Raw genomic sequence first — 27,198 nt, 5'->3', positions numbered from 1 at the left:
GCTGCGCTGGGACTGCAACTCTGACCGGGTGGTCAAGATGAAACACGCCCGGTGGAATTTCACCTGCCAACAAGCTCTTAGTTACCATGCACAGACCGATCAGTCAGTCCTGACTGGCGCCTCGCTGGAAAGATAACCACGGCGTTAAAAACGCGGATTTAGACTTCTCTCCAGGGATATAGCAACTCTGGAAACTCAAGTAAGACTTTCCTTCCCCACCCCCCTTCCCTCTATTCCAATAATCGTGTTTATTGTCCAGCGTTTTGTTTTGCTCGTGGCATTTGATAAGAGTAGAAATGAGCAGATCAGAACCGTTCAGCAACTAACCAAGGGGGTGGGGGGTGGGGGGGGGGGGGGGGTTTGCAGGGTCTAGCTTTGTCGGATAGGGAGAATTTGACACATTCAATATTGATCCACCTGAATCTCCCAGCTAACCCTCCCCAAACTCCAATTGTCACCTGTGCCGAGGTCGAGCTGACAGAACAGAACAGAACCATACAAAAGGGACTGAATCAATTGTGTCCCGCTTTGGCTTAAGACTGGGTTAATGACGTCAAGAGGAAAGTTCATTTGGACACACATGTGAAGTTGATATTTGGGATGAGAGTGTGTGTGTGCGTGTGTGTGCGCGCCCTTAGTGATTTCCCACAACACTTGTCTTCCCCTCAAATGTTTAATCCTGGGAGTGAATTGGGGTTTAGAATGGCGGTGGAACTGTATCACGCTGGGGGGATAAGGTTTGCACAAAGGCTCGCTGTGTTCTATTGTCACGCCGGAATGCTACTTGGACAGGGATTAGCCTTCAAATTGGAAACCGACTCACTCAGTGCGGCTTTGTTGCTGGCTTTGACATGTTGTGAATCAGCTCGACAATTACTTTCCAGTTTTCAGATCACATAGCACGGATTTGATGAAAAAGTATCTGCCTCGTACGCTGTAGAATTCAGTCCCATAAACAGCATCAGCGCATTGACCCAAGCTGGAATCGAACTGCCTCCTCAGGGTATTGGTACAGAATTAAAAAGAAAACAATTTCCCACAAACCGGTCAGCTTCATGTTGGTTCCGCTCCTTGGGTTCTGTGAAACTTAGCTGGGGGTGTCAATGTTGGCAGTATGATGGTAATACACAACAGGGTCCCCAGCATCTGATAAATAGGTAAAATAAATTAATATTCGGAGCAGAGCTCCTTCATCAGAATTGAACAACGGTAGCTACTACAGGGCTGGCCAATGCAGTGAGGGAAGAGGTTAAGGTGAGGAGTTAGATAGGCCCTGTTTAAATTTGAGGTCAGGTGCATCTTTAAAGAGTGATTCAATGCTCTCAACCATTTCTGAAATTACATGCTGAAAGTACTTCATTCCATCAGCTGGTAGTTTTCAAGTATACCATCGCATTGCCCAATATAGACAACCCCATGATACTTGACGTATTCCATGCAATTGAGTGAAAAGCAGTTTTGGGTCTTTCCACTGATTTATTTTTTAACATATGGAGGGACAAAATGTATTTCAACAAGAGATTCGTATCATCGTCATACAGTATCCACTGATGTGGAGTTGGTGAACTCTCCTCAACACAAGGCATCGATTTGTATTGGAATGTGATTCCACAAGCACTGCTGGATCCCTTGTAACCTTATCCACCAGACCTTGCTTCACACCTGAGCTGAGAGTGCCTAGCACCAAGCTATTCAACCATTGGATGCATCACATTTGTCAGACAAAGCCTAGGAACACATACGCGCACACACACACACACACACACGCACACACACACACACACACACACACACAACTCTTTTTAACTGTGTTCACTCTGATTAGGAGCAGGAGCCACAGCTGATTTTTCCCTTCTATAGCCCAGGGTACTGAGGCTAATTGCATCAGCTAACTCACCAGAGGCTAGGAAATCACCTAGGCCCCTCGTTATTGGTATGAGGTGGCCCCACTCTCGGTGCCCCATTGACCTCACTGACCTATTATGGAAGCCGAAGATAGCTTCATAAGAAAGGCTGGCTCTTCTTCCTCAGATGTAATATTTTCCTAACAGCCATTAAAATTATTTTAAAACATGTATTTACAACCTTTGGATGAATATTTTCCAATATTAGAAGACCAGTGGGAGGAGGGGGGGCAGGGGTGCAATCTGATCTTTTTTTAAATTATCCATTCATGGGATGTGAACATCGCTGGCTCAGGCAGCATTTATTGCCCATCCCTAATTGCCCTTGAAAAGGTGACGGTGATCCACTTTCTTGAACTGCTGTCCATGTCGTGTTAGGAAGGGAGTTTCAAGAGTGTGGCGTTTTGAAATGATAAGAGGATTCAGTAAGGTAGGTACGAAGAAACTATTTCCTCTGGTGCGAGGATCAAGAATGAGGTGGCATGCTCTTAAAATTAGAGCTAGGTCACTCAAGGGATGAAATCAGGAATCATTTTATCAAGCAGAGGGTAGCAAAAAATCTAGAATTCTCTTCTCAAAAGACTGTGGATGCTGTAGCGACCAAAGATTTCAAGCCTGAGATTAATAGTTTTGGCCAGGCTAGGATATCAAGCTTCTCCTTCAGGTACCATGTCCAAAGAGGGCATTGGTAGCCATGGGATTGGTCCATGATTATGCTTGGCAAAGTACTGCAGTGGTTTGCCATTGCTTTTTGCAGTATGACTGACCAGGAAACTCCCCCACCAGATACATTGGATAGGCTGATAACCAACTTCTTTGGCCACATTATAAGCACATCTTCCATGGCTATCAAGTCCTGAAGTAGGAGTTGAACCCAGAGCTTCTAGCCCGGAGGTAGGAATGCTACCACTGCACCACAAGATAGCAGTTAAGGCAGGTAAATGAAGCTAAGGTACAGATCAAACATAACCTCATTGAAAGGGGAGCAGGCTTGAAGGGCTGACTGGTCTACTCCTGTCCCTATGATATATTGGGTCTAATGTTGTACTGTATTCCTTCACACATCCAGTTCGCCTCTTGGCACATGCCCGGAGCTCATATCAAATAATTGCTCATCCCCACATGGTGGTTCTATGACCAATAAAATGCACGGATGGAAAATGATGGGCAGGGGTGCAGAATTGCCTGATCTGTAATTGCAGCGCAAGCTAAGTGCACATGTGGATATTCCTGACCTCACTATTTTCCTCTCAACAAGACCTATATGCAAGCTGGTGCACTTAACAAGAAATGTGATCTCAGCATTATTATCCCCATTTATTGCTCTGTAAACAAGAGCTGTTACTCTTATTTGACTTTTCTTTAAGTGCTCTAATGTGTCATCATAAGTTATACCTATTTTGTTCCACTGTAAATACAATAATCCAATAATTACCCAGAGTAAAATCATAAATGCTAAGAATATTTTCATACTGAATTCAACTCTATTTCATTGGCACACATGATTTCTCTTAACAAAAGTGGCTACACTTAAAAAGTATTTCATTGACTGTAAAGTGTTTTGGGATGTTCTGTGGTAATCAAAGACATTAAATAAATACAAGTCCTTTCAGGCGTTGGCAGCAGGCAAAGTGCTGACTGTGCCCAACCAACCTGTGTTTAGAAAACTCAAAACATAATGTACAACATTAGATATAACTCTGCGATTGGACAACACTTGCTAAACAATCCTGACTATGCTAAGATGTACACTGAAAACTAATTTAAGTTTATCAGTGAGTCTTGCAGCATGGCTCATTTATGCGTGCTAGAAGCTATATGTATTCACACACACGGCCCTGTACTTTGCAGACAGGAGAAGCATGTCTACTCATTGCGCCTTTTTCAACTAATTAAAAGATTGGAGGGGGGGGGCAGCCATTCCCTAGTCCATTCCCCATGGTCATACCTCGACCAATCAGCTGATCTCCCTGGTTTGAATTTTAATAAAAGTTTGGCAGTTAACTGCTCCCTGGTGCATTCTCCACAGCAACACCACTACCAATCACAGTCAACTGGCCAACCAATCAGCCCTCTCTTATGCAGTATAAACTGTTGTTCCCTTTATAGTTGGTATTCTTGCGAATTCTGTCCTGATGAGTGCAAGATGAAAAGCTTCAACAGCATGTCTCTTTTTTCAGCCATACACAAGCCTTTTTATTATGCTTTCATTCATCAAATAATTGCAAGCTGTGAAGTACATATATTTACATATTTTTCAATTTTTAAAATTTATTTTCTCCACCCCACCAGTTTCCACAGATTGAACTCCAGTCATTAGGAAATTGGGCTAGGAGTCCATTTGTCACATTGCTCTTTGCTCTTTCACTTCCTGTAGGGGAATCACTTCACCTCTGCTCAGTGCCATGCATTTATAACATGATTAAGATAAGATTAAGAGGAACTCTGTATGAGTTCAGTCTGTACTCATTTCTCAATTCCCAGTGTCACAGGTAGGGTTGTCAGATGCTCACTTTCAGACCAGACAGCCCAAGTTCTGCACAAAATATAAGTGGAAAAACTACAAATGTTGGAAATTGGAAATAAAGCATAAAATGCTGGAATTGTGCAGCAAGTCATCAAAGCGAAAAAACAGGCTATGATATTTAGGGTGCAATGCTAACATCAGGACACTTGATATACACCTTTGAAACATCAGTAACTTGCTTTATCTTCACAGAGATGCTGACTGGCTCATTGTGTTTCCTCATCATTATATTAGTGTTACATTAGTTGTCCAGATGTTACACTGGCAATGACAGTGAAGCTGTCAACGCTCAAATCCATGCCATTCCTCAACCAAAACTGACAGCCACTTTGGGAGTCTCCACATGTGCAAAATAATGTGGCAATGCAGAAGTCATTACCAGTGATTCTTCCCTTCACCTGGGTGTTCACTGTTGAGATGCCCTCAGATTGCAATCAATGGAAAATTGAGTTGATGAGAGTTTCCACTCTCACTCTTGTAGGGGTGAATTTTTATGCCCAGTTGGGCACAGAGGCAGACAGGCACAGAGGTTCATGCCATCAGCAAGCGTGCCAGCTCCATCCCACCCCCCCCCCGGACTATTATCCCAGAGGCAGAATGGGGGGGGGGGCGGTGGGGCAACAGAGATAGCTACCCACAAGTGGGTGGGTAGACAATTGAACCACTTAAAGGTCTATTAAGGCCTATTGGCAGAGGCTGGCTGGAATTTTCCTTTTGGCCTCCAGATCCCAGGAGACATTGGGATCAGCGTTGCTGCCTAGAGGTGATCTTCTGGCAGCAGACCAGATGGGGTTGTGGTGGCAGCTCTCCAGGCAGTTCCTGCCCCTACAATGGTGGCCCGACTATTGAGGGCATTTTTAAATTTAAAGCTAAAAAAGTTGAAGATAAGGTGCCTCCATCTTGGCGTGCCCTCCGTCTCTCTCATTTACTTGGAAAGGATGGTTTCAGCTCCTTTAGTCCTGGAGGGCCTCCCATTGGCCCTCCAGCTTGGAGAGCAGGCCTAAGGATGGCAAGCCTGCCCCCGGTCAATAACTGGCCAATTCAGGGAAAGCTACCATGGTCCCTACACAGTGTGGGATTTGGATCCCCATTTGACCATGACAGTGGGGTAAATCCCTCTGTTAGTCTCACTGTAAAAACCCTTGAGAAGGCTGCACCTTGTTGAATAGGCTGTAACAGGGTTTCTAACAGCATACAAAGTTCATAATTACTGCTGAACAGCCCCATTGTCCCTGAAAGGGTAGTTTTATATTTGTTGATGTCAAATTTCTCCATTAAGATCAGAAATCCACATATTTTTAATTCTTTAAACATTTGTTTATATAATATTTTAGCTTCTACCTTAATGGATTTTACTATCTGAAAATTTGCTTAAAAGCGAAGGATGAAGTGCTTTTAACTTCCTGGCTTGCTGTCAATGGGAATACTTAGTTTGATTGGTTGCTTAAACTGCTTGCTGACCTCACTGTTGCTACATGCCAGGAGAGCCCCTTGACTTGGCACCAGATTTAACATGGGAAAGGAGAAGTCTGCGCCACAAGAAATGATAAATCTTCATGGGCATCTTTCTTTGAGGTTAGTAGTGAGCCCTGTTGCTTCAGCGCTAATTGTAAAATCTGGGCAAATCTGTCCCCCAATTTCTGAAACGAAAACTATGTTATTCATCAAAGTTATCACTGAATTTATATTATCAGTAAAGTCAGTATCTGAGCTGAACCTATGACCCCCACCCTTATGGTATGTCAATTCAGTCTTCTATCTGTTTTTGAACTAGCCAAAAGTCCCACACCAAAGTGCAGAATATTATTACAACAGTGTGCAGTGTGCAGTTACAAAAGGGCAGAAGGTTACACTTTGCTCAGGTTTTTGAAGTTTATTGCACAGTCTTACAGCTTGCTCAAGCAGCTTATCACTCAGTTGTCCCTAAACTTCAGAGCTTACTGATATTACTGCGTGCTGTATGCAAGGCAACTGGGAAGTAAATAACCTGGCTAAGCAATGCTTGCATTAATTGCCCGCTGAAAGTTTCCATTGTGATATTCAAAAAACGTGGCTCATTATGGAAATCAATGGGCAAAACAATGCCTCAAAATAAATGTTTCAACGAAAGAGCATTTTAATGAGGCTCTGGCATATCAGTGAGTATTGGGAAAGGAATGTGAGGTGGGGCAGTGATCTGATATGACAGAGGTTGAAATCTGAATGCTTTAAACAGGTCCAGCTTCTCTGTTAGCCTCATGGAAAATCCCACTTCATCAACTTCTTTTCCTTTATTGATCAGCTTCAAATAATTTATAAGGCATTGCACAGTAAACTTCAGAAAACCGGAACAAGGTGTGGCTCTGTGCCTTACCTCTTACTGGCACAGCACGCAGCCATGCCAATGTCCTGTACGCAATAATGCTGCCCTTGGCTGATTCCAAAACCAAGTGGGACCCACCCAGTCATGCAGATGTGTTGAGTGTCAATCATATGGAATGAGACATTCAATTTGGTTTAAGAATGTCACCTAATCAGATGTGTCTCACTCTTAAAATATAAATACACAGCTAAATGGGTTGTTAACACATCTTGACTTTGTTTCACCCTAAGTCCCATTGATAACATTTCTCACATATTGGCAGTTCTTTTATTGCCTACGATAGATTGCTTGGGTGACTCCAATTTTTATGATTATTTTAGAGGACAATTTCGTTAGGGTTTGATTGTTAGAGGAGACCACATGAGCAATGAATACAGTTTACTAAACTGAAAGAAGTACAAGCAAATTGTTTCACCTGGAAGGAGTGTTTGGGGTCTGGGACAGCGGGAACACAGTTTCTTAATATTTCCTGATGCAAGACCGAGTGGAAGGTCTCTTATTTCAGAGTTTTGCTGCTCCCTCCTTCTGTTGTCCTATGGTTTAGAAGACAAATGTACCACTTGATGTGACACTAAGTCATGCAGAGATCAGTAAGGCTCCAGTTTTGGTCCCATGGTCTGTGTTTAGTCAGCTGATCTCAGCCAGTGCAGCAGTAGTCAGTGAGGTTGGGAGTCTGGACCATTGTTACACCAAAAGGGGGTAAAAATGTGAACTTGGGACTTTCACTTTTTATTGTTACGCAGTGGCCCCCATACTGAAAAGGGCACGCATGTTATGTTGGCTGTATCAAGGTGCGCAGATGGAAAATGGGCAATTGGATGAGAGCTACTTCCTGTGCACATGAGTGGAACCATACCTGACACATCAGCACTCTCAGTAGGGGAAGGAAGAAAATGGGAAAGGAAAGAATCTGGTCAATTCCAAATAAAATTGGGAAAGTTGGAACATGTATTTGTACAGTCCCTCATCACATACTCAAAACCTCCAATAGTACCTTACATCCAATAAATTACGCTTCAAATCTGTGCACTTGTTATGTAAGCGGACATTGCAAATGAGACAGCTGATCAGCTAATCTGCTTTGGTGGTGTTAGTTCAAGAAGAAATGTTGGCCAGTACATCAAAAGAACTCACTACTTATCCCCAATACAGGCATGCCATGGGATCTCTTGAAGGTCGAAGGTTCTTAATTTAATGTCACATCCACTCATTAACTAAACTGAAGTGAAAGCCCTGATTATCTAGGTACTTGAAACATATGGCTTTGTTACCTGAAATCAGAGTTGTACTTTTACTTCTGACCATCCATTATCCACTAATTTCTTTACCTTTATATTTTTAACAGTTGGATAGATTTTACACACCAAAATGTAATAGATTATACTGCCTCATAGGCTGCATAAAGGAATAGCTTACTCGATGAATATGTTCTTATCAAAGTGTATCCCAATTCTGGTGAGGTTAATCACGTCCTCAGTGGTCACAAAATAAGTGCCACATGGTGCCAAAACTGCAGATGTCTCCTATACCTGCTTGTATTGTCTACATACAGACATCTCATGTCCCAGGGAGGTGAAGGTGAAACTCCCTCTTGTGAATGTGTGCATGGCCTTCAGCGATGAATGCGACGCCTCGTTTATACTGGCGGTTTGCCAACCCACACCAGTGCTGCTGTCACCAATATTAAGGCACTGTCAAGGCTTCTGAAGTAATTATGCTGGGCAAGATTTCACTTGAATTCATGGATGGTACAATGAACCTGGAACTAGTAAAACAGAACAGGTGATTAATATCTTTACTATTCAAGCCTACAAAATTTGACACGGAGCTGAATTTTAACTGATTAAAATGGGTGGGTTCTGGCTGGGTAGGGTGGGGAGGGGGGAGTGGGGTTAAACTGCCAGCAGTCTGTTTCCAGATCGAAACCTGCCTCCAACCTGCCCAATTACGGCTTTAACTGAAGCTGGAGAGTTGAAGGGTAGTCAACCTGATCTAAGGAGGTGAGTTGCAACTCTAAATATGACGATGAGGCTGCGAACCTCATTGTCATTCAGCCACTGAACTTTGGTAGCTGTCGGCCGGGTTTCCCAGTGTCGGGGAACCCAGCAGCTTCCTCAAATCTGGGGCTTGATGGATTCAGGAGGTAACTGTCTTCATACCTACCTCCTGGATTCAGGTGACTGCTCTCTGTGGTTGGGGCCCTCCCCAATGCCCTCCCCCACCGTGCTGAGCCCTCTGATCCCCCCTAGCATGAAGCCTCCAACCTCTTCCCCTCCCCCCCCTCCCTTTCAGGATCTGACCAAGTCTCCACATCAGGGATCAATGGCCCCCTTACTTTGGATCACCCCCTTCCCTCTCTACTTAATCCCTCCTGATCGCCCCCACGGCTCCTGTCGACATCCTCCCCCCGCTTCCCCGACTCAGTTCACTGCCTCCTGCCCAACCACCCCTCTTGCTTGATCCCCACCCCCTGACTTACTTGCTCCCTAGCCCCGTCAATAACTGGCTCCCCGCCTGATTGGAGGTCCCAGTCTGTCTATCATTCTGGGCCTCTGAGTGAGGAACCGATCAGTGGGGGGGGGTGGTCAGAGACACACTGCGGGGTTAAAAACCCACAGTGTGGGGGTCAATCCCAAATTGTGAGCTGTCCCTGACTTTCTGACTGACTTACTAACCGTGGGGCCAGGTCAGTGAAAACTTGCTCAGGGCCTTTTCAAAACGGGACAGTGAAAAGGAGGTAATTGGACCCTTGTGAGCATCCTTCACTGTTTTAGAAACTCACCCATCTCGTAATATCATGAAGGTTTCGTTATAAGGGCAACAACAACAACTGGCATTGACGTGGCACCTTTAACATAGTAAAACACCTCAAAGCTCCTCGCAGGAGCATTTTCAAATAAAATTTGACACTGAATCACACAGAGATATTGGGGTCAGATGACAAAAAGACTTTGTCAAAGAGGTAAGTTTTTGAGGAGTGCCTTAAAGGAGGAGAGAAAGGTGGAGAGTCTAAAGGGGAGAATTCCAGGGCCTGAATTTTTCAGGCAGCGGGCGGGGGCGGTCGCAGAGTCGATCGCTGCCTGTGATTGGCTCCGCTCCGCCATTTTACGTGGGCGGGCCTAGTGTAATTCACGAGCCGTAGCGCTCAGCGCTACCTGTGCGGGCAGGGGGGGAGGAGGGAGAGTCAGGGCCAGCGCTCTTCCGCGCTTCAATCTCTCTGAGACACGGAGCTGCCTCAGGGAGACTGAATGAATATTGAAAGAATTAAATGAATGGTTCAAAGATTTACTTAAACGTGAGACTGTGTCACATGAGATGGGACATGTTCTTATATTTAGGAAATTTTTAAAAATTAATTTAATAAAAGCTTTAGGAAACCTCACGCCGCTCATGGATGAGATTTCCTAAAAAACGCGAAGGGAGCTTGGCTTTTTCGCCTGCCCCACCAACCTTAAGGTTGGACAGGCAGCATTAACAATGACATCAATTACTTTGTTATTGGCCTTAATAGGCTGTTTACATACTGGTGGGAGCGCAGCTGACTCCGGCGCGCGCCCGCTGAACGAAGTATCACGGGATTGCGCGATGACATCGGGACGCACGCCTGACATCATCGGGCGTAGTTTTATGTGTCGGCATGTCGGGCCTGCCCCTGCATGCTGACTGAAAAATCCTGCCCGGAGGCTTGAGCCTGGACAGCTGAAGTCATGGCCACCAGTAGTGAACGGGGTGGATAGGCAGAATCTGTTGCGTTTAATGATTCCATTCACAAAGTCAATCAAAGTTATGTGATAGAGGAAGAATCTGCATTTATATTGCGACTTTTATATCCTTAGGATATCCCAAAGCATTTAACAACCAATATATTAATTCTGCTGTATAATCACTGCAATTTGGAGGTAAATGATGTCACTGTGTCAGAGGTAAATCTGATTTGCATCAAGAAATTCCTGATAGCTTAATATTGTAGAAACTTTAGGATTTTGTTTCTGTCCAGTAATATAACACCTTGTTTTCGTCTTTGTTCCTGTTAATTTGCTGCTGAGAAAAGGTATAAAAGAGGACAATAGTATCACTCATTGCCAGATACCATCAGCTCCTTTAATTACATTGTTATCTTTGCCATGTCCATTTACGTCACTAGACCTCTTCCGTGTGACTTAAATGTATGCAAAGTGCTCAGGTTAGCTTCACATATGCAGCTTATGATGTCAGGAATTCTTGTTTAATGTTCAATACTGTCGTCTGCAATCTGCGGTCAAAGCCAAAAGGAATCTCTTCAAAAATGAGAGCAGGACTGAAACTTCTGCACCTTTATCTATGGCTAAGTTGAGCTATCTCTCTATCCATCCAATGCCTCTGTCAAAATGTCGGCTCTGATAAAGCTCATAAAATCATAGGCATTACGGCAATCAGGTAGCATTTGGTCCCTTACGCCTGTTGTGGGTGACATATTAGAGATTAGAAGTTTGCCAGAAATGGCCACTGAAGTGGAGGAATTTATGAATGTGGCAATTGTTAGTGTTATGACCCAGCAGTTGGTATAGCTGAGTTATTTAAAAATTCCAGAGAGAAACTTTAAACAACTGTCATAGTCTGTATTTTTAAGTGTTTTTTTTTGAGACGCAACTCTAAATTCGTGAATCAGACCACCAGTTCTCAAGAGGTTTTATATCCAGATACATGAGACATTTATTAACTTACACAAGTTAAATATATAAACATGGATACAAATTACTACGATCATAACTTTTAACAAATTCCCAAACTAATCTCCATTAAGGCAACAGCAACCCATAGGCTTAACCAGACACCAGGCAAAGCATTTTACAAATTCAAAATGAGGTTCCTTTCACATTGGTTCCTTACAGCTACTTTGATCTTACATTGTCTCTGCCTTTCACACACAAACTGCCATCTGTTATATCCTGCACATCTCATTGAATGTAAATTCTCATTGTATCACCAGCCTCTTTGATCTCCACCTCATCTAACAATAAAACCCCTTTCATAGTACTAATTTTATTACTGATATAAACATGTTACTTGGCCTCTGCCAGCTAGGTGCCAGATTTCACCCTGCTTCTTGAATGCTCTGTTCAACAAAATGCAAATGTACTTCTACCTCTCAAAACTAGTGCACATCAAAGCACCGAGACTAGCTGGCTTTAATTCAGTTAAGGCACACCCACAGACTAAACCTCTATTTTAAAAGAAAAGTATTTTCTAATAATATTATAAACATCAATAGCTTCAAGACATCACCTCCCAACGAAAAATGAACCGTCATAATTTTAAAAGATGGCCTCATTATTTTAATAACCCATCTCACATTATCTCCTACACTTATTACATTATTACATTACCAGATGCATGCAATAACATAACAATATATACAAGTCCTTGGTATCAATAGAAATCACTCCAGTCCAGTGTCCAGGTTAAAAAAAATGTCCAATTTTCCCTTGAGCTTCAAACTCTTGATAACACATCTGTGAACAGATTTTCTCTTCCAGCAATCTGTATAATCCGTAGATTAAATGTTTGCAATAATAGACTCTACCTGAAAAACCTTGCACTTTTGTCTCGAAATTTGTCAAAAACGTCAAAGAATTATGTTCTCTATAAACAATTGCTTCTGATGAATTGTTTGCAACATAAATTTCAAAATGCTGCAATGCTAACACCAAACTCAAAGACTGTTTTTCAATCATTGAATATCTTCTCTGTTGCACATTCAGATTCCATGAAAAATACCTTATCGGTTTTTCAATTCCAGTGTCATCTTCTTGTAACAGTACAGCCCCAAAGCCTATATTGCTTGCATCAACGGCCAATTTGAATTGCTTGGCATAATTGGGTACTGCCAAAACTGGCTTCATAGTTAATACAGTTTTCAAACTATCAAATGACTTCTGACACTCCAATGTCCATTGAAAGTTCTTGTTTTCTTTTAATAGTTCAGTCAGTGGAGCAATCACTTGGCTAAAATCAGTCTTTGAAATGTCACAAGTGCATTCTTCATACCAAATGGCATGACTTTAAACTGATATAGTCCACTTGGCGTTACAAAAGCTGATACCTCCTTTGCTCTCTCCGACAACAGTACCTGCCAATATCCTTTTAGCAAGTCAAGCTTTGTGATAAATTTTGGTTGTCCCACTTTCTCAATGCAATCTTCCAACCTTGATATAGGATATGAATCCGCTTTTGTCACCACATTCACCTTTGATAGTCCACACACAGTCTTTGTGTTCCATCTGATTTCAGTACCAGCACAAAAGGCGAACTCCAGTTACTGCAACTAGACTCAATGAAATCATTTTGAAGCATGAAATCAATTTCTTTTTGTAGATGTGATAACTTTGCCGGATTTAATCTATAAGGTTGTTGCCTTATTGAAGATGACATTCCTATACATACAACATGTAAAGCTAAATTTGTCTTTCCCAGCTTATTTCCACAAATAGGTTTGTGTGACTGCAATAGCTTTTCCAATTCACTTTGACACTTGCTTGGAAGGTAACTCAATATTTCATTTAAATTTTCAAGCACCCCCTCATTATCCAATTTGATTAGAGGAAAATCAATTTCAGAGTCCTGCACTTCTACCTCTTTCTCTTCATCCATCACTAATACCTCTTGTTGCTCCTCTTCCCTGGCAAAGTACTTTTTAAGCATATTTCCATGACACACCCTCTGCTTCTTTCTTCTATCTGGAGTATTTATTGAATAATTTACTTCACTCAATTTCTTTTCAATCCTGCAAGGCCCACTAAATCTTGCATTTAATGAATCACCTAGTACTGGTAACAAAACTAATACTTTCTCTCCAGAAACAAAACTGTGAGTTTTAGCTTTCTTATCTGCTTTCACTTTCATAATTTACTGTGATATCTTCAAATGTTCCCTAGCTAATTCACATGCTCTGTTCAATCTTTCCCTGAAATTTGCTACATAATCCAGGAGAGTAGTTTCTGACTTTTGGCCCAACAATTTCTCATGAATCAATTTCAGTGGTCCCTTTACCTCATGACCGTAAACCAGTTCAAAAGGGCTAAAACCAGTCGATGCATTAGGAGCGTCTCTAATAGCAAATAACAAAAGTGGAATTCCTGTATCCCAATCCCATGCATAATCTTGACAGTACGCTGTTATCATAGTTTTTAAAGGTTGGTGCCATCTTTCCAAAGCTCCTTGTGACTCTGGATGATAAGCTGTTGTCTTAAACTGTTTTATCCCCAAACTGTTCATTACTTCCTTAAACAGCTGTGATGAAATTTGATCCCTGATCTGATTGTAATTCCTTAGGAAAGCCATATATTGCAAAAAATTTAATTAGCTGCTCCACAATCTTCTTAGTTGTAATATTTCTTAAAGGTATCACTTCAGGAAACCTGGTAGACACATCCATTATTGTCAATAAGTACATTTAGTCTTAGGGAAGGGTACTGCACAATCAATCATGACCCTAGTAAAAGGTTCTTGGTATTGGGGTTAAAGGCACTGGCTTAATCACTGCTTGTGGTTTTCCTGTTATTTGACATGTATGACAGGTTCTGCAGAATTTGACTACACCCTTATGCAATCCTGGCCAAACAAAAGCCTCTGTATCTTTTCCTGTTTTTCTCTAATTCTTAAATGTCCCTGCATTGGAATTTCATGAGCAATCCTCAGAATCTCATTTCTATACCCTAATGCACCTCCCTCCAGCTTTAATTTTCTGGGACATGATTTGACTGCCACTTTCTCATCAAAATACCTTCACGAAGATAATAACATACTGGAATACATTTTGCTCCTGTTTCTGAATAAGCTTTCTGATATAACTGTTTTAATTGCAAATCATTTTTCTGTAATTCCACTAACCTCTTTGAGTTGAACATTTCAACTGAAGTTTCCTGTCTTCCTTCCTCCTGAACAATGTTAGCAAATACAGTGTCATGTAATTGGATTTCGACACCTTCTTCTTGGCTTTGAACTACCTGCTTATCTTTGTCTTGTTCTTCCCTATGAACCTTTGATCTCATTACAACACAATCAGGAAACAATCCAGGATGTTCCTTCTGTAACACCTCTGTTGAAAACACTGCTACAGGTTGCTCAACTACCATAAGCATCACCCACATTTGCGATCCTGCTATATCATTACCCAGAATAAATTGAACCCCCTGCATTGGGGAATTTTTCCATCACTCCAACTGTAACTTTACCTGTCTTCCATTTGCTCCATAAATTTACCTTCCACAATGGAACAGATTTAGTATCTCCATGAACCCTATTTATTATTACCTTCTCCTGCAATACTCCCTTTGAGCAACAAATATCACTATCCCACAACAGTAAGCATTGACTAGCCCCTGTGTCTCTTAAAAAATTAATGTCTTTACCTACTCCACCCTGTACACATGGAAAGACTTTCCCTTCACACACAAAGTCTTTAAACATTTCTGCAATCTGCTCCTCAGAATTCTCTTGAATAAACTGTGAACACATTCCTACTTATTTACATTTTCACTGATTCTCTCTGTTTCACCTGTACACAAACCACTGGTTTCTCCTGTGTCTGAACCTCAGAACCCACAGTACTTTTACTTCCAGAGCTCTTCTGTACCCCAACAATTCCTACAGATTTTTCCTGCAATCTCAAACACATTGACTTTGTGTGCCCCACTTTATTACAATGAAAACACCTCAAATTTTGAATTTTACTTCTACCTTCATCACCTTCCTTTTTATTCTGAGAAAAAAAACTTCCAACTACTCCTTCCCATCCCTGACTAACTGTCTTTCTTTCACCTTCCCACTCTTTATCCTTTTCCAATTTGAAAGGGTGCCAAAAAAAAGATTTACCTCTATGAACTAATTGATAATGATCAGCTATCTCTGTTGCTTGTCTTACAGAATCAACCCTCTGTTCCTCCGCATGAGTTTTCACTACTGAAGGGATTGAATTTTTAAATTCTTCCAAAAGAATTGCTTCCCTAAGAGCTGATTAGGTCATTTCTATTTTTAACGTCCCTATCCATCGGTCAAATTTACTTTGTTTTACTCTTTCAAACTCGATATAAGTTTGCCCAGGCTGTTTTCTCATATTCCTAAATTTCTGCCTGTATGCTTCAGAAACCAACTCATATGCACGCAAAATAGCCTTTTTCACCTCATCATAATTCACCGACATTTCTTCTGATAGCGAAGCATATACCTCATGAGCCCTACCTCAACCTAGACTGTAATAATAACCTCCAGTTTACCTGTGGCCATGTTTAGCTAGCTTCTCAAATGAAATAAGGAATGCTTCAATATCTTTTTCCTCAAACTTTGGAAGAGCTTATACAAGTTAAACATCTCCCCACTGGGTTCTACTCTAGAGATAAATCCTTCCTCAACTACTGGCATTTCTTTCACTTTTTTTCTTTCCTCCTTCTCTATCTTCACAATTTCTAACTCCCCTTTAAAAGCCATTTCTCTAACCTTTACTTCTAATTCAAGATTTTTCATTTGCAACTGAAGTCTTACTACCTCCAGCTGTAACTCACTAGTGTTGTGTTTTACTTCCAACTGTAGATGCTGTGCTATACTTCTAATTATATCTGGTTTCCTAGCACCCTCAGATAACCCCAATTTTAACTTATCTGCCAACTCTGTTCACTTACTTTTGGTTATCTTCTCCAACTCAGTCAGCGTTACCTCTTCTACTCCCAGGCAAGCCTTAGCAATTGCCAAAGCCATCTTGCAGTCTCACCACTTCTAAAATTTCTCACCAACTCCTCAATTCAAAGAGCTTCTCCTACTTGTAACCCTAAGATTCACCAATTCCAAACAATTAAGGAATTAGAAATATTTTTATCCTGGACAAGCCCCAACTATTATGACCCAGCAGTTTGGTAAAGCTGAGTTATTTAAAAATCCCAGAGGGAAACTTTAAACAACTGTCATAACCTATATTTTTAAGTGGAATGTTTGAGATGCAACTCTAAATTCAGGACTCAAACCACCAGTTCTCGAGGGGTTTTATATCAAAATACATGAGACATTTATTAATTTACACAAGTTAAATATATAGACATGGCTACAAATTACTACTGTCATAACTTTTAACAAATTCCCAAACTAATCTCCACTAAGGGAACAGCAACCTTAGACTTAACCAGACACCAGGCAAAACATTTTCACCGTACAGATTCAAAATGAGGTTCCTCTCACATTGGTTCCTGTGGAGGCTTACAGCTACTTTGATCTTACATTTTCTCTGCCCTGCAGACACAAACTGCTATCTGTTATATCCAGCACATCTTATTGACCGTAAATTCTCATTGCTTCAACAGCCTCCTTGAAATACATCTCTTCTAACCAAAAAACCCCTTTTGTGGTACCAATTTTATTAGTACTATAAACATATTGCTTGGTCTCTGTTTGCTAGGTGCTAGATTCCACCACACTTCTTGAATGCCCCATTCAACAAAATGCAAATGTACCTCTACCTCTCTTGCATCTCAAAACTAGTGCACATCAAAGCACCGAGACTATCTGTCTTTAATCCAATTAAGACACAACCACAGACTAAACCTCTATTTTAAAAGAAAAATATTTTCCAATAATATTATATACATTAATAGCTTCATGACAGCTAGACACAAGAACACCAAGATCCATCTAGTTCGCCGTCTCCCATCCTGGTAGCTGCATGGTACAACCATAGTGGTATTGTTGGTTAATCACAATAATCAATCTCTGTCAGTTAACCTACAACAGACTTGATCAAGCATGATATGCAGAAAACTCCAGTGGTGGAGAGCTTTGGGAACCATGGGGGTGCGATGGCTATGGAGTGGTGGTTTTTAAAATTGGTCAACAAGGCAATGCTGCTGTACCCACCATCTACCCACCCCCACCTGCCCCTGCCCTGGCTTTAACAATGGCAGGGGAGACGCAAGTGGCCCACTCGCCTGTGAGCCAGCTGAGGCTCCTAAGCAGCCAATTAATGGCCTCCTGCTGCCTCTGGGATTTTACCTGCAGTCGGGGAGGCCAGTGCCAACTGTTCAGCATGCCAGGTGAAAACTGGCAGACTGGACTGGTGGTCTGGCAAAGAGTGTGTGGGGTGGGGGAGCCCCCTGTGCCTCTTGGAGGCTCACCCAAGTATAAGTCCCCTTCTGGATTTCCCCTCCACCAACCATCCCGATGATCCCCGCACCTCCACCACTTTCGTAGGAGGCTTACCTTGAATTCCAGGAGACTGCACGCAGCCCCAAGAGTAGCCATCGCTCCCACCGCTGGGACAAGAGAGCTGCTGGCCAATGAAATGGCCAGCAGCTCTTGGAGGCAGGGCTTCCTCCACAGTGGGGGTGGAAGGCCCACCTCAAGCCAATTACTGCCCTGACAATCATTAAATGGTTGCAGGGTGAGCCTGCCAAGTGCAGGAGAGTTCACCCCTGGGAGTGGAGACCACATCCATAGCACAAAATTCAGCCCCATGAGTCACCTGTTCTTCCAAAGCATGTTATAATTACCATATGCCTTCTCTCAAATTACTCATATACTGGATCCTAAAACATTAAGAAAGAGTTAGGTAAACAGTTCCCATAACCTGGCTGCCTATACCCTTTTCCTTGTTTTCAGGTTTCCTGCTGTCATTTTTGCCTTTTGACCTCATTTTACTGCTTACTCTTGGGCTTCTCCACCCACCAAACTTCGCCAGACCTCATACTATTGGAGATGTAACATTCATGTTGTTAAAAAGTATCAAAGGTAAGAATGGATCTTAAGGACTCAAAACACCTCAGCTTTCAAATACAGTTGCTAAAGCACTCATAGGAAGTGGAGTTGGCCATTTAGCCCCTTGAGTCTGCTTCTCTATTCAATGAGATCCTGGCTGATCTGAAACAAAGTCCTTTGCCCCATAAAAGCCTATCAGTCTCAAACTTAAAATGAATAATTGATCTAGCATCAATTGCCATTTGCAGAGGAAAGCTCCAAACTTCTACCAACCTTTAGAAGTGTCTCCTAATTTCAATCCTGAAAGGTCTGGCTTTTTGACTAGCGTGGGACCGAGTACAGTATCACCCATACAGTGATGTAAGAGATCATATGACCTGCACCTAGTGGCCAGTGTGGTGTTGGACAGAGCCGTATGTAGAAGCAAGAATGGAGATAGCTCCTAGCTTGCACCCTTACTGTACCTTTTTACATAGTTTCTAGTAGTTAATACATACTTACTGTTGCACTATAAATACCTTAATTAGACCTATTGAACTATGCCCAACACCTTACAACAATTATGGCCCCTAATCCTAGACTCCGCAACCAGCGGAAATAGTTTCCCCCAATCAACCCTACTTGTTCCCCTAATGTTTTAAAAACTTTGATCAAATCATCGCTAAACCAAGGTTCCTTCTGACTCAGAAGTTCTTATATAGGCCATCCACAAGTCAGCCTCTTTAAATTACCACGTGGGCACAGCAGTGCAAAAAAATTTAATGGGCCCACACTCTTAAACAAATCGCCCCTTTGATATTTCCTTCTTTGGTCGATTGCCCAGTTCTTCAATCTGAGAAGGTCTTTGGAGAAATTTTTCTCTGTTAAAAGATCCATTGAATTGAAATGGTTGTTGTGGTGGTTTCAATTAGTTATTAAGTAAAGCAATGTAGGAGGATTTCATTACAAAGTTTCAGTTTGAATAAACAGATAATTCAAATTAAGAAACTTTGAATTTAGAATGGACTTGACTATGTTTTTTTAAAGTTTGTGTTATTTGTCTTTCTAAGGGACTGCATTAAGTCTTTTGGCAAGGTTTCTTTCAGCTAATAACATATAAACGAAAACAAAAACAGAATTACCTGGAAAAACTCAGCAGGTCTGGCAGCATCGGCGGAGAAGAAAAGAGTTGACGTTTCGAGTCCTCATGACCCTTCGACAGAACTTGAACGAACCTTATCACAGGTTCTCAGATTATCTACAAATAGATTTCAATGGGTTAGGCTACATGACTTAGCACTGGAGCAGCACAACCTAGTGAGAGATTTACTGAGGCTTGTCAGCCCATGTACTATTTTCAGATTGCAAGAATCTGATAGAATTCTGATTGCATTAGTGTATAAGTGACTCAAAAACAGTAAGAAACATTAAAGGGAAATGCTCTACCTTGTCGGAAAGTGAATTATACATTTACTAAAACAGGTGTTTTGGGTCGGGGGAGTGAGGGAGGAACTTAAAGATTGCGTTACTGTATAAATGACTCAAAAATAGCAAGAAACATTAAAGGGAAATATTCTACCCTATCGGAAAGTGAATTAAACATTGGCCCAAACCAGGTGTTTTGGGCCGGGGAAGTGAGGGAGGAACTTACTCTTTCATAAAATTAGTTGAGGAAGGACAATATCTCAATGTTATTTTTCTCCCTCTAATTTTCTCGCCTCACAACTTCTCGGTTGTAGTTGGCACCTCCTACTGAGCGTGGCGCCATGATTGGAGACAGTTTGATGATGCCAATAAATCATTTTTTTGTGCATGAACTTAAGACAGTGAACGCAGTCGAGCATTCAGTTGAGTTCCAGACATGCTCACTTCCACTAGAGTGACTGGATCCGATTCAGAGCCAAGAAGCTTCATGGATTTTCTTAGCCACCCACCTCTCATGGTGGCTGGTACGCCAATAGAATTCCCATTACCTCAAGTGAGCTCCAACTGAACACTTGCCATATACTAAATCCGGGACTGCCTTGGTTGATATGGGCATCAATGGGCAGTACATTTATCACTGAGATCTCTATACGAACATACGAAATAGGAGCAGAAGTGGACCATTCGGCCCCTCGAGCCTGCTCCACCATTCATTAAGATCAAGGCTGCTCTGTTCGTGTTTTGAGTTCCACATTCCCATCTACCCCTGATAACCTTTGATCCTCTTGTCTAACAAGAATCTACCTACCTCTGCCTTAAAAATATTCAATGACCCCGCCTCCACTGCCTTCTGAGGCAGAGAGTTCCAAAGTCACACAACCCTCAGAGAGAAAACATTTCTTATCATCTCTGTCCTAAAAGGGCAATCCCTAATTTTAAAACAGTGCCCCCTAGTTCTGGACTCACCCACAAGAGGAAACATCCTTTCTATATCCACCTTGTCAATATCTTTCAGAATCTTATATACTTCAATCAAGTCACCCCTCACTCTTCTAAACTCCAGTGGAAACAAGCCCAGTCTGTCCAACCTTTCCTCATAAGACAACTCGCTCATTCCAGTTATCAATCTAGTAAACCTCCTCTGAACCACTTCCAATGCATTTACATCCTTCCTTAAATAAGGAGACCAAAACTGCACACAATATTAGAGATGTGGTATCACCAATTCCCTGTATAGCTGAAGCATAACATCCTTATTATACTGCTGCTTTTTAACCTATTATAGATAGAAAGAAAGACTTGCATTTATATAGCCCTTTTCACAGCCACTGAATGTCTCAATGTACCTTACAACAAATTAAGTACTTTTTGACGTGTAGTCATTGTTGTAATGGCTGCCTATTTGCGCACAGCAAGCTCCCATAATGATCAGACAATCTGCTTTGGTGAACTTGATTGAGGGATAAATATTTTCTAGAACACTGGGGATAACTCCCCTCCATTTCTTTGAAACAGTGCCGTAGGATTTTGCGCCCGAGTGGGCAGGTGGGGCCATGTTTTAAAGTCCTATCCAAAAGACAGCATCTCCGACAGTGCAGCCACTCTCTCAGTACTGCACTGGAATATCAGCTTTGATTTTTGTGCTCAAACCCTGGAGTGGAACCTGAACCTCGAACCTTGTGACACAGAGATAAAAGCGCTACCCACTAAGCCATGGCTGGCGTTCTGACCATTACATAGGATCTATAACACAGAACCTAACAGGTCAATGCTGTTGTTTATGCTCCACACAGGCTTCCTCTCACAGTACTTCAACTCACCCCATCAACATAGCCTTCTACTTTCTCCGCAATGTACTTATCTAAACTTCCTCTTAAAATCAGGAACTGTTGATAGACTTTTCTCAGAGTTCCTAAATCAGTATGACCACCCAATTGACCAGGAGCAGAAGTTACCCATTCTTGTGGCCTGAATTCTCACAGACATTTGCCATTGATGTGAGAATTCTCTTAGATTGGAGGAAAGGGCAGAGAAAAAAATCAGCCACAAATAATAGGACAAGACTTCTGGTAAAAGTTTTGGGTGTATTTAACAGTCAGTAAAAGCAACATCTTCATTCATAAATTAAGGCCACAGTACCAACAACAAGATCTCAGTGCCTATGACCTGCTGATTCCTTCCTGCATTATAGGGTTGAATAACTGAAGTACCCAGTGCACTCAATCATGACATGGAAAGAAAGACTGATACTCTCTTTCTGACATGGACAATAAATAACAGTTACCGTAGATCACGGCATATATGTTTTTTGAACTCTTTCATTGGATGTGAATGTCGTTGGCTAGACCAACATTTATTGCCCATCCCCAATTGTTCTTGAGAAGGTGGTGGTGAGCTGCCTCCTTGAACCGTTGCAGTTCTTGTGGTGTAGAGCACCCACAACACTGTTAGGACACAGCATGTAAGTCGACCCCATTTTTACAGTACCAAAATGCATGTGTAGCCCTGTACATGGTATAAGTCAGCCTCCCCTATTTTTCAGCTACAGATGCATGTTTAGGGCTATACTTGCGTTGGGATGTGGCATCAATTTTTCAGCTTAGAAGTACATGTTAGGCGTTATACTTGTGGCGCACAGGATCAAGCAGGCGATATTGCCAAGAAGATTCATAGGCGTTTAAAACACTCCCAAACAGAGCACACTGCGCATGGTGTCCGACAGACAGGAGTTGGTTCCTTCTGCAAAAAGAATGGTTTCAAACGAAAAGTTGTAACATTTGCTAGCTCGTCAAATAACTACTGCAATGAGGGAATCCGGTATTAGTGAAAAACTGGCGCAAGAATGAAATGAGGAGGAGTCTGCCCTGAAGAAGATGTCCAAGAGCAAATGTGCGACGAGAACAGGGACCAGCCACTCGCCTGATCTTGAGAAGCATGTATCAGAATGGATCCTCGAAAATCATCAGAATGTTACATCGTCACCAGAAATGCAATGTGCACTTAAGTGGGCCAAATCCAACAAATTTGAGTTCAACAAAAATTCCTGAGCATAGCTAGTTGGTGTAGCTGCTTTATGGAACTTAAATGTTTAGCTCACGGTAGAAGATCAAGATTGTTCAGAGACCATCAAAAGACCTCAATGCCAAATTTGCCAGTTTTCACGAATCATCATCAGACAGCAGCAAGAGTCACGATATCCATTATGTCACATCGGCAACATGGATGAAACACCCATGAAAATTAATACACCCAGCAACCAATGATGCCATAGCCAAAGTGACATGGAATGAATTCAATGCACGCTTTGCATTGGCTATGGAAGGCAATGAATTTGACTGTTTTTAGCATGATATGATTGTGGCTGAAAATATCCTTATAGAATTATTTCATTAAACAAAATGTGACACGTTGATTTAATTTGAATTATCTGTGTTTTTCTTCACATTCCAAAATGGCGACCACCTGCACCAACACCAGCAGCTCATATTTTACACTCTGCGTATAAGTTGACCCCTGTTTTTGGAAGGACTTTTCGAAGCGTCAAAGATCAGCTTATCTGCCACAATCTATGGTCATCAGGTTGGCCAAAACAGCTTTCGCTTTATTTTTCACGTTTCATCAAATTTACATTTGGATAACTGGCTGGTAGCAATTTGTGTGGTAGTTACTGCAAATTGATCATAGTCTTATCCACCGTTAGCTAATGAATGGAAGGTTGTCCTTAAATCCTACGTGGCGGTGGGAGTTGAGCGAGAGAATTCTTGGAGGTGCCTACTGACCAGAGCCTGTACCGGCATCCTTATAGACAACTTTCCATTCTAAATGCTTACCTTGCAGACTTCATTACACATTGACATAAAGCATAACCAAAAATATTGACAAGAGGACATTGAAAAGGAACTCTGTGCATACATAAGAGCCGGGATCGTCTGGTCAATGGACTTTTGAATGGCCTTCTGTATCCCCCCGCAGTGGATCCCACCACGGTGTGGGGATAGGGAGGGGGAGTGGCGGGGGGGGGGGGGGCGGGTGGTTGGAAAATCCAGCCTTGATCTTTAATAATATAATCACAGATGAATCTCATAACATGTTTCAATGAGCTTTATTCTTGCAGTGCAGAAATATAGTTTGATGGCAGCCCTTGCAAATCCTATCACTTAAGCTCCAATAAAATATTAATTGACATCGGTGAACAAGAGTTGGCTCCGACCTGCATTTAAGTTTGAGTGGCATTGAAGTGGGTGAGGTGAACTGGCACAAATATTTCAGTGGGATTCCTCCCATTCTGCTACTTCCCACCTTTATGTTTGGAAGGAACCAATGGGAAAGTTTATGAACTGCATGCCTTTCACCATCGACGAAAGTAGCTTCTTGCAGATTGATCAGAAAAGCAAGAGTTCAAAAGGTTTTCTGTTGGCAGAGGCTTGACTTTAAGTCTAACCTGATGCCTTCAAAAAACAGCAACAAATCAGGAGAGAGAGCACAATATCGACGGGTTTTTTTCAAACAGCACATCCAATGTAACACTCTCTCCCAAGGCATATTTTGATATTTCCGACTCTTAAAACTGGTGCGAGCACACTGTATTTGTTCTTACTAAGTACCATTGTGACACAGGTCATTCTGGAAACTCACTTCAGACTGAACTGCAAGGATCCCTTTCAAAAGCCTGTTTGGCCTTGACACAAACTTTTATGAGTGCAAGTAAGTCAGGTGCCAGCTGTAGGTTTTATAGTATTGAGCAGGGCTGATAAACACCAGCACTGAAAGGGCGGCTGCAGCGCTTGGAAGCTTCTTACTATTATAATTAATTAAAAATACCTCAGGAATGGTTAATGTGTGAAACACAGAATTGACATTCCTCTAATCTAGTGAAATTTGTGTAAATACAGCATTCGCATTACAAAATAATCCTGCCTGTCATTTAAGGGATTTACACTGTGCATAATCCAGGCTGGTGCTTCAAGGAATGCTACACTGATGGATGTGCTGACCCTTTTCGTGGGGAGATGGTGGTACGGTGGTAAAGTCACTGGACCAATAACCCAAAGGTGTAGGATAATGTTTTGGGGACATGGGTTCAAATCCCACCAAAGCGGCTGGTGGAATTTAAATTCAATTAATAAATCTGGGATGTGAAGTCAATTTTAGTAATGGTGAACGTGCCAACTATCATTGCTATTAAAGATCCATCTGGTTCGTTAATGTTCTTTAGGGAAAGAAATCTGTCATCCTTCCCTGGTCTGCCTTACATGTGAATCCAAAGACAGCAATGTGATTGTCTTTAAACTGTCCTCTGAAATGGCCTGCCATGTTGCTCAGTTCAAGGGCAGTTAGGGATGGGCAACAAATGCTGGCCTTGCCAGTGACACCCACATCCCATGAAAGTTAGAGACTTTGAATTAAAGCCACGTCGGTCTGTGGAGCTGAATATAAAAGGTCTCAGTCTGAAGAAGGGACATTCAGACTCAAAACGTTAACTCTGTTTCTCTCTCCACGGATGCTGTCAGCCCTGCTGAGTATTTCCAGCATTTTCTGTTTTTTACTTGTCTCAGTGCATTACTTAAAGAAGATCAGGGAGTTCAATTCTCCTTCTAACATCACCTAGTTTCTAATACAGCTAAGCAAAATTAACAGAAACCTTTTCCGTTTATTCGGCCCTTTGCAGGAATTTCCTCTGTCTCTGAAACTTAGGAGAACAATACATCATACCTCACTGTTAATTTTTAAACGTTAAACAAATTTATCGAACAAAAGTTCAAGAAGTAAACTTGTTGACATGACATTGTGCTGCTGTGATGTGTGTCATGTTGTATAATAGGGATTTAAGGAAACTATTCCTGTGACGTGCCCCAGTGGGGACAGGAAAAGCTGCTTGTCTTAGTTTCTACTTCACCAACTGGCTTAGATCCTGTTAACAAGTACCATGGATGTTTATGATGTAGCACCAATGTAAGGTTACATGTCTGTCTGCACAGATTGTGTAAACAATTGAAGACTTTCCTTGAATCCTTTTCTCCCTGTATTGAAGTGACTTGGGAAAAGGGTTTTACCAGGAACATTCATTATCTTTTGGCATTGAAACTGAGTTGTTTGTTACATTTTCCTTTGGTTCAACTACAGAATGATTTTCAACTGGCGTGGCCACTTGTGAGGGCTTTACGCCTGAGGGAGAAATTCCTAACCCAGAGGTTTCCGCAGTCATATCTGGAGAGACTTGATAGACCAGTATGACAAACCATGACAAATACTACAGCAAAACAGGCCTTGTGTTCTGCAGCATGTATGAGTCTCATACTATCTATTATCTTTAGATAATATCACCACCTTCAACACCTCTTTGTCCTTTTGTCTGTGACATCTTTTGGTTTTCTCCACCTATCACTGGCCCTCTACCTAGCTCTTCTTGTCCCAACCCCCCCTGCTGCACCCCCCCAACTAGCTTATATTTCACCCCTTTCCTATTTTTACTTAGTTCTGTTGAAGGGTCATGAGGACTCGAAACGTCAACTGTGCTTCTCTCCACCGATACTGCTGGACCTGCTGAGTTTTTCCAGGTATTTTTGTTTTTGTTTTTGTTTTGGATTTCCAGCATCCGCAGTTCTTTGCTTTTATATTTATGTATGAGTCTCCTATCTTGGCACTCTTGGTGAGGTCATTAAACTTTATTATGGCCATGGCGCAAATTCACATCCCTGTCATCTCACGATAAACATCTTTAACCGCTGATATTGAGGTTTTCCACTCATCAGTCTAAAAAATGGCTCCTGTCCTCTACTAGTCCTGCTCCAGTAAGGTGTTCAAAGCTCATCATCTGCACTGTGTCATTCTGTGGTAGTGTAGACATGGAAGCTGGATATTTCTTTGTTTACGTACAAAGGAACAGAGAAAGGTGGACAGAGTCAAAATTCACAACCTGAAAAGTGTACTGAGTCTGTTCACGCAGATTGTGTAAATGATTGAAGAGTTTTCTTGAATCCTTTTCTCCCTGTGTTGAAGAGTCTTAGGAAAAGGGTTTTACCATGAACATTCATTATCTTTTGGCATTGAAACTGAGTTGTTTGTTAAATTTTCCTTTGGTTCAACTACGGAATGGTTTTCAACTGGCGCGGCCACTTATGAGGGCTTTACACCTGAGGGAGAAATTCCTAACCCAGAGGTTTCCGCAGTCATATCTGGAGAGACTTGATAGACCAGAATGACAAACCATGACAAATACTAGAGCAAGACAGGCCTTGTGTTCTGCAGCATGTATGGGATGCTTGTGACTGCTTGTTGCCTAGTTA

At 41.9% G+C, this 27,198-nt stretch overlaps 1 protein-coding gene across 1 annotated transcript in view; it reads left to right on the top strand.

The window, feature by feature from the left end:
- The first annotated feature begins 176 nt into the window (after window positions 1–176).
- LOC121270873 (tyrosine-protein phosphatase non-receptor type 13-like) overlaps window positions 177–27,198 on the top strand; it is a 273,076-nt gene continuing 246,054 nt past the window's right edge. The window contains exon 1 of the mRNA XM_041176429.1: window positions 177–199. The gene's annotated coding sequence lies outside the window, so the exon portion shown is untranslated. The remainder of the gene's footprint in view (window positions 200–27,198) is intronic.

Source organism: Carcharodon carcharias, chromosome 28, assembly GCF_017639515.1.
Source record: "Carcharodon carcharias isolate sCarCar2 chromosome 28, sCarCar2.pri, whole genome shotgun sequence".
NCBI classification, from domain to species: domain Eukaryota; kingdom Metazoa; phylum Chordata; class Chondrichthyes; order Lamniformes; family Lamnidae; genus Carcharodon; species Carcharodon carcharias.
This window is presented reverse-complemented; position numbering and strand designations above follow the sequence as displayed.